This window comes from Euwallacea fornicatus, unplaced genomic scaffold (assembly GCF_040115645.1).
Source record: "Euwallacea fornicatus isolate EFF26 unplaced genomic scaffold, ASM4011564v1 scaffold_143, whole genome shotgun sequence".
Lineage (NCBI taxonomy): Eukaryota > Metazoa > Arthropoda > Insecta > Coleoptera > Curculionidae > Euwallacea > Euwallacea fornicatus.
Window position 1 is genome coordinate 57,379 of NW_027096111.1, and position 9,509 is coordinate 66,887.

The following is a 9,509-nucleotide window of genomic DNA, read 5'->3' on the forward strand; positions in this document are numbered from 1 at the left end:
GGGTCAATTCCCCAGAGTATGGCAGATTGCGTAACGCGCATCTTGACCTCGGGCGTGTTCCCCAAAATCTAGAAGAGAGCCCGTCTGGTACTGGTGGAGAAACCGAAGCGGGAACCGAGCGCGGCACCCTCGTACCGGCCCATTTGCCTAATCGACGGACTCGGAAATATTGCGGAAAAGGTGATCAAGACCAGACTTCTGGAAGAAGTGATGGCGCAAGGAATGATAAGCAAGAGACAGTTTGGGTTTGTCAAAGGCAGGAGCACCATTGATGCCATGCTGGCCGTGACGAAGATCGTGGAGGACATCAAGCACGAACATTGCACACAAGCGGGCTTCTGCGTTATGGTAACTATCGATGTAAAGAACGCGTTTAACACGGCGCCGTGGGACCTCATCGTCCGAGTGATGAAGAGGTCCCTGATAAGCAGGTACTTGACGGATGTCGTCCAGTCATACCTGCAAGACCGATTTCTCGAGTTGCCGAACGGGGAGGTCCGTGAGTTGTCATGTGGTGTTCCTCAAGGATCCGTTCTGGGTCCCGTCCTGTGGAACCTGTTCTACGACGAGCTGTTGATGGTGGGTTATCCAGAGGGCGTCACTCCGGTGGCGTACGCGGACGACTTGTCGTTGGTGGTTACGGCAAGGGACAGGGAAACCCTGGAGAGGAGCAGCAGGGGGGCCATGGAGCTGGTCTCCGACACGTTCCGAGCCAAATGTCTCAGCATGGCTACGGACAAGACAGAGATCGTGCTTCTAGTGGGAAGAAGGTTGCTGAGGAGCATGAGTCTGTGGGTGGATGGTGTCAAGTACGAAAGTCAGAAATGTGTGAAGTACCTGGGAGTGTGGTTCGGTAGGAATACTTGTTTCGGCGAGCACACCCGCCGAACTGCCGACAAGGTGTGCGGGATTCTACGGAAACTCGAGGGAATACTGCCCAGAGTAAATGGATTGGCGTTTGAAAGGAGGCGAGTGATTGTGACGGCGGCGGCGTCGGTCCTGCTGTACGCGGTTCCGGTGTGGCACACCGAGCTGACGTACCGAAAGTACAACGCCATCTTGGAACGGGCAAATAGATCGCTCGTAATTAGGGTGGCATGCGCATACAGAACAGCTCCTGGCGCGGCGGTGTTGGTGTTGGCTAAAATACCGCCGGTGAGACTGCGAGTGGAAGAGAGAAGAAGGGTGTGGGAGCGAGATAAGAATTCAAGGAGTGAAGCGAGCGATTGGGTGAGTAGCGAATGGGAGAAAGAGTGGGCCAAGTACGATGGCAGGATGAAAGTGTTCGTAGCCAGCGTAAGGCGGTGGTTCGAATGTAAGTGAACGAGACCGGGGTGTGCGTTGTCGCTGTATATATCTGCGACGAATCAAAGTGGAAAGAAGTGACCACTGCTGGGTCTGTGGGAACGAAACAGAGTGCGTGGCGGACACCCCGGAGCACACGCTGTGGGAGTATCCGCAGTGGGAGAGGTATCGAGTGGAGGCCAGGGAGAGGAGACCCAACCTGGACCGAAACATGATCGGGCGTGAATTGGTGGAGACAGAGGAGAAGTGGATGGTATTTGAAAGAATGGTGGGAAAGATCATGTGGGATAAGATTGTGAGAGAGAGAGAACGGAAATCGGAAAGAGTGCAGGAGCAGAGCAACCTCGGCGGCGCATAGTCCGCGAGCAGAGTGGAAAGGGCCCTGAAGGAATGCCGAAAGGCGATATCGGGGCGAAGAGGGGAGGTGGTTTTAGTGGGTAGACGGGCGACATAATGGTCGGTCGAATCCCACACTACCTGGCTGCACGTCGAAGCCAGGTGTCTTAAGAAGATTCCCACCTCCTCGCAAACAAAAAAAAATTTAAAAAAATAAAGGAAGGTGGACCAACAAAATATTAATTTTTTGTTTTCTTTAAGTATAATAAAATTTATCTGCTGTATGTTCACTTTTGTGAGATCAGAAATTTTTATTTTAATTTTTTTTCTTCCAACCTATTAATTGAAACCCAAATTTTTAATTACCAATAATAATCATTTATGAGAGGATTTCAATATATTTAAAAATATTTTTTGGATCATGATTCTAACTATAAAATAATACGATTTTGCTAGGTGTACGTAGGCTTATGTGACTGACTGTATACAGGGTGTCCGGAAATTAGAGGTAAATATTTCAGGGGGTGATTGTACGATAAAAAATAGGCAGAAAACCTCATATAAACATAGGTCGGCAAATGGACCCTAAGGGAGCTAGACCCTTTTAAAAGGTGAACCCTGAAGGTGGTTTTTTATCGATATACTCGAAACGGTTTGAGATAAAGTCATGAAATCTTGATTGTTAACTCAGATTTTTATGGTAAATTAGAAAATTTAAACGAAATTTAAACATCTTGTTTTGATGTGTGTTAAACAGGGCCGGCTTAGGTTATTTTAGGCCCTAACTTTTTTACTCGTAACTTTTCCTACATTTTGACTACACGAATTGAAAAAGCATGGTTTTCTAGATTAAAAAGGTGCTTTTTGTCGACTTCGAAATAAGGCTCCGTTTTCGAGTAATATGGATTTTAAATAGTTCATGCAAAGTGCCATGTTTATGTATTATTACTTATTTATTTATTTTAACGGGAATTGGATTTTATAAAAACATCTCAAATTTTAAACAGTTCATGTAAAGTAACATGTAACGTGAAAAAAATACCAGAAACTTTAACGAAGCTTGCCATGAAAACAAGTGCGTCGTAAAAATGTCTATGGAAACAAGCAGACCTACACATGTCGGTAGTTGTTAATTTTGACAGATCAGTAAGACAATTTCCTGTAAAATCGAGATTAACAGTAAGATAAAATGAATAATAATAATTATTCTAACGTCGAACTACGTGATATGCATTTTTATTATGGTTTAGCTGGCGGCAATGCATGTGCTGCAAGACGTTTGTATGAAGAGGCATTTCCAAATAGGCGAATCCCAAATTCACGGATGTACACTAACATCCATCAAAAACTGGGAGAATTTGGATCTTTTAAAGTAAGACGTCATGAGGCAGGACGTCCGCGAAAAACCCGAAATCCTGCAACAGAACTACGAGTCTTGAATGCCATTGAAAATAATTCTAACACAAGTGTAAGATCAATTGCAACTAAAGAAAATATTCCAAGAAGCTCAGCACATGAGATTTTGAAGGAACAAATCTTCTACCCCTATCATTACCAAAAGGTCCAAGCCCTTTCTCCGGAAGATCCTGTGGCTCGTGTACATTTCTGCAACTCCATTAGAAATCTTCATAATGAAAATGATGATTTTATACGGTCTATTCTTTTTACGGATGAAGCTGGATTTGGTCACGATGGTTTAATTAATCTTCACAATGAACATTATTGGTCTGATAATAATCCTCACGTCAAGATAGAACGAGGTTTTCAAAAGAAATTCTCCGTTAACGTGTGGACCGGTATTATAGAAGACCACTTAATTGGACCCTATTTTTTGCCGCAAAGACTTACTGGTGAACTTTACTTGCATTTTTTAAGACATGAATTGCCCATTCTATTAGAAAATGTACCTATTCGAATTAGACAAACAATGTGGCTGCTTCAAGACGGCGCACCTCCACATTACAGTTTAGCAGTGAGAGAATTTTTGAATGAAAATTTTCCTGAAAGATGGATGGGACGTGGGGGGTTTGTATCGTGGGCTCCTAGATCCCCCGATTTAAATCCTATGGACTTTTTCTTTTGGGGATACCTTAAAACCCTTGTGTACAAAACACCCGTGAATAACATTCAAGAGCTTAGGCAGAGAATCATTGACAACTGCGAGTTAATTAGACAGAAGGCGGAGCTATATCCTAAAATTCGTTGGAACTTTTTAAAAAGAATTAATTTATGTTTGGAACTAGAAGGAGAGCATTTTGAGATGTTTTTATAAAATCCAATTCCCGTTAAAATAAATAAATAAGTAATAATAAATAAATAAGTAATAATAAATAAACATGGCACTTTGCATGAACTATTTAAAATCCATATTACTCGAAAACGGAGCCTTATTTCGAAGTCGACAAAAAGCACCTTTTTAATCTAGAAAACCATGCTTTTTCAATTCGTGTAGTCAAAATGTAGGAAAAGTTACGAGTAAAAAAGTTAGGGCCTAAAATAACCTAAGCCGGCCCTGTTTAACACACATCAAAACAAGATGTTTAAATTTCGTTTAAATTTTCTAATTTACCATAAAAATCTGAGTTAACAATCAAGATTTCATGACTTTATCTCAAACCGTTTCGAGTATATCGATAAAAAACCATCTTCAGGGTTCACCTTTTAAAAGGGTCTAGCTCCCTTGAGGTTTATCTGCCTATTTTTTATCGTACAATCACCCCCTGAAATATTTACCTCTAATTTCCGGACACCCTGTATATGTATATATATATATATATATATACAGGGTTATTCACGCTATACGGCTCGGAATATTGTGGCCAAAATACGAGGTTTTCTAAAAATTTTTCTTTTGGGTTAGATAGGGATCTATTATGGCTACTTTTTAAAATTATTTTCATATTATACAGGGTGTCCCAAAAGTGCAAAAAGTATCAAAGTTGTGTTTTTTTAAATAGAACCCCTTGTATATTGTTGCATTTTTGGATTCTCCGATCAAAATAAATGTGTGTTTTAATAAGGTTTACAATACCTAGCACTTACGGTTTTTGAAATAATTTAAATTTTGTAAAAATTTGGCCTAATTTTCATATTTTAACCACTTAAGCAGTATTTAAGTTATGTAAGCGTAATTTACAGTGTAGTGTAATAATGGATCATACTTTATATCCCAATCATGAAAAACTTGCCAGCTTATACAGGGTGTGCAAAAATTAAAACTATTCAAATGAGGACTTTAAATGGCTATAACTGGATTAATTTAAATGGAATGCCATATTTTTTAACTTACCAGGATATGTAGTTTTTAAATACCCATCGAATGGTACTAGGATGTTCATAGCTAAGTCTTCGCGTTTTTGCAGAATGCACTAAATAATGGCTCCTTGCGCCATTTGGCGTCTTTTAGTTGAAAGTTCCAATGTATCTAGTTGCCTATGATATTTCAAAATATCAGATAGTTAATTTAGTTTATTTCTTAGTTTAGTCTGCAAAGGTACTTTTTTTCTAGAGTGTGTAATGTACCCTCAGGCTACGCCTATGCCTATGCAATCCGTCCGATCATGTCCGTGATGAAGCTTTATAACTGACACTTCCTGTCTCGTGAAACTGGTGCAATAATCTCTCAAAAACGGCTGGCTTAGGATGTTTTCTTTCGGGAAATCTTTGAGCATAAACTCGAGAAGCCAATAAACAATTCTTATGACATTCTCCAAGAATAAAAATCATGTCAATACGCTCTTCTTTTGGATAAATCTTCATTTTGACTATTTGCACTCGTTATAACACACACGCCTTAATCGGTAAAAACTAAAATGATCTTGACATTAGAGAGGATTTTTAGAGTAATAGAGAGTTTATGGGATTCGGGGTAGCTTAAATACCCAATAAGGGAATCGGTATCCATTAACAGGGTCAATCCACAGTTGGTAACTTTTTAAATCCTTAAACCGTATCTTGAGACAAAGGCAAAAATTGAGAATTTACGGGGAATTGCAGCTGTAAAGATTTTGACCAAATATGGATGAATTTAGACCTTTGTCTTGATAAAGATAAAAGAGTGAAAGTTCCTTTATGCAGGGCAACCCTTACAGGAAGAAAATGGGTTCCCAACATATGGTCATCACGGACATGATCGGACGGATTGCATAGCCATCGGCGTAGCCTGAGGGTACATTACACACTCTAGAAAAAAAGTACCTTTGCAGACTAAACTAAGAAATAAACTAAATTAACTATCTGATATTTTGAAATATCATAGGCAACTAGATACATTGGAACTTTCAACTAAAAGACGCCAAATGGCGCAAGGAGCCATTATTTAGTGCATTCTGCAAAAACGCGAAGACTTAGCTATGAACATCCTAGTACCATTCGATGGGTATTTAAAAACTACATATCCTGGTAAGTTAAAAAATATGGCATTCCATTTAAATTAATCCAGTTATAGCCACTTAAAGTCCTCATTTGAATAGTTTTAATTTTTGCACACCCTGTATAAGCTGGCAAGTGTTTCATGATTGGGATATAAAGTATGATCCATTATTACACTACACTGTAAATTACGCTTACATAACTTAAATACTGTTTAAGTGGTTAAAACATGAAAATTAGGCCAAATTTTTACAAAATTTAAATTATTTCAAAAACCGTAAGTGCTAGGTATTGTAAACCTTATTAAAACACACATTTATTTTGATCGGAGAATCCAAAAATGCAACAATATACAAGGGGTTCCATTTAAAAAAACACAACTTTGATACTTTTAGCACTTTTGGGACACCCTGTATAATATGAAAATAATTTTAAAAAGTAGCCATAATAGATCCCCATATAACCCAAAAGAAAATTTTTTAGAAAACCTCGTATTTTGGCCACAATATTCCGAGCCGTATAGCGTGAATAACCCTGTATATGTGAGCTTTCATAAAGTAAGTGACACGGGGTTAGTTATTAATTCGCTTAAAGCAACGAATAAACCTGCCACCTTACAAGGATAGTGTTATATCTTATCCTTGGGCATATGTGGTATGTCACAAGCACCTATGAGTGTTCCCTTGGAAATGGACTAAACTTGTACTTGTAAAAGTAGATCGTTGCGTTAAAAGATAAAGAGGGTCTGTTTTTATCATATGGGGTGTGAAGAAGGAATAACTGAGGGATGTAAGCGTGGGAAGAATGTGGATGGTATGGCAGGTTTATTGGATAGGAAAAAACAGATACCCGGGGAATGACTCCGACACCTTGCGAGGGGGCATTCCATTCCCAATCGTTGTCAAATAAAGAAGTCTCTCTCAAACTTGCGTTTTTGTTTTCTCTATAAGAAGAAGTTTTTCTTCTGACATATATATATATATATACCCCGTGTCACTTTACTTTATGAAAGCTCACATATATACAGGGTGTCTGTAAAAGGTCTTTACAATGCTCTACCACAGATTCTTCAGATCAAAACAAGACGATTTAGCCATATTTAGTCTAATCCAAAAGTTGATAATAACAGCGCTAGAGGGCGTCAAAGTTGAAAATTAAAAATCAATTTTTTAACATATTTTCCATACTGTACAACATAAAAACGTGAAAGTTGGTGTAGGGGAGTTTTTCAAGACGCCGAATTCATATCTGCTAATAAATTGCACTTACTTGGTAGAGGGCGCCACTTACGGCCCACCGCATGTATTAAATTGATTGAAACTTTTTTGCCTCCTGGTATAAATGATTTTTGAATACAGTAGTGTATTTGGTCATCGTTTATAAATAAAAAAGGTATACCTTGTTGATGTTGCTACGAGGAGCCGTTTACGAGATAAATGCATTTTAGTAATTCAGGTGTAAGATTTTAGATTAAACAACTTATTTACTACAAAAAGGTACTCTTGATAAGACCTTTAATAATTCGCAGTAGTTTTACAAGAAAACTTAATTACCAAATCATGAATACAAAGAAATAAGAATATCACAAAAACTGTTCAAAGAGTCCACCATTTGCACGTATACAAAGGTTTATACGCCGAAGAAAATTAAAATGTACTCTTTGCATAACTTCTTCGTCGTTTCTAATATTATTTATTGCATCTTGAATACGTTGCCACAGTTGTTTTTCGTTATCGACAGTTGTCATGTAAACCATGGACTTAAGGTGTCCCCATAAAAAATAATCCATTGGATTTAAGTCCGGAGAACGTGGTGGCCATTTTACAGGGGCGTCATTACCTCTGCCTATCCATTTATTTGGGTACTGTTGATTTAAATGATTTCTAAAATTTAGTGCAAAATGTGGTGGAGCTCCGTCATGCATAAACCACATATCTCTCCGAAGTTGTAAAGGTAAATCCTCTAACAAATTTGGCTACGAATTTTGTAGATGTTGCAAATAAATTTCCCCCGTTAATCTTTGTGGAAAAATGACAGGACCAACAATATGATTACTAATTATTCCATCCCATACATTAATTTTGAATTCGTGTTGAAAATGTTTTACTTTTATTGCATGCGGATTTTCATCTGCATAAACATGTTCATTATGAAAATTGGTTACCCCTTTTCTTGTAAAACACGCCTCATCGGTAAACAAAATATTGTTACCAAAATTTAAATCTCCTTCTCTTTGCCTATTAAAAAATCAACAAAAAACCAGGCGCATATTAGGATCATGTTGTAAAAGATCTTGAACTGGCGTCTTATGGTAAGGATATAACAACTCTTCTTTAAGTACTCCATGAACAACATCTTTGGATAATCCTATTTCCCTACCTAGTCGTCTGGTGGATATTTCTGGATCTTCTTCAACACGTTCCAAAATTTCTTCTTCGACTTCAACAACCCTTACAAAACGGTGCCTTCCACAATCAACGGTTGAAGGAGCAAATTGACCGGTCTCCCGAAGACGTCTCTCCACAGCAGCAAAAGTTGGATGGCTTGGTATACGACGATTCGGAAACCTATCGGTGTACACTCTGACACACTCACGACTATTTCCTTGACAATATCCAAACACCAATACCATATCAGTATACTCTTCATTGGTATATTGCACGGCCATGATAAGTCTCGAAAATTTAATTTTCAAATTAATTAAAATTATTGACAATACTTTTATTTAGATGTAAAAATGGACACAACTAATAAAAATTGTTCGTGTAAAAGCAAGTCGTTTACACTAAATACCTGACAAATACATTTCTGAAAGTCGTATTTTTATATAAAGAATATTTGTTAAACTTTTTTCTGCTAATTTTATAAACCTTTGTATACGTGCAAATGGTGGACTCTTTGAACAGTTTTTGTGATATTCTTATTTCTTTGTATTCATGATTTGGTAATTAAGTTTTCTTGTAAAACTACTGCGAATTATTAAAGGTCTTATCAAGAGTACCTTTTTGTAGTAAATAAGTTGTTTAATCTAAAATCTTACACCTGAATTACTAAAATGCATTTATCTCGTAAACGGCTCCTCGTAGCAACATCAACAAGGTATACCTTTTTTATTTATAAACGATGACCAAATACACTACTGTATTCGAAAATCATTTATACCAGGAGGCAAAAAAGTTTCAATCAATTTAATACATGCGGTGGGCCGTAAGTGGCGCCCTCTACCAAGTAAGTGCAATTTATTAGCAGATATGAATTCGGCGTCTTGAAAAACTCCCCTACACCAACTTTCACGTTTTTATGTTGTACAGTATGGAAAATATGTTAAAAAATTGATTTTTAATTTTCAACTTTGACGCCCTCTAGCGCTGTTATTATCAACTTTTGGACTAGACTAAATATGGCTAAATCGTCTTGTTTTGATCTGAAGAATCTGTGGTAGAGCGTTGTAAAGACCTTTTACAGACACCCTGTATATATATATACAGGGTGTTTGG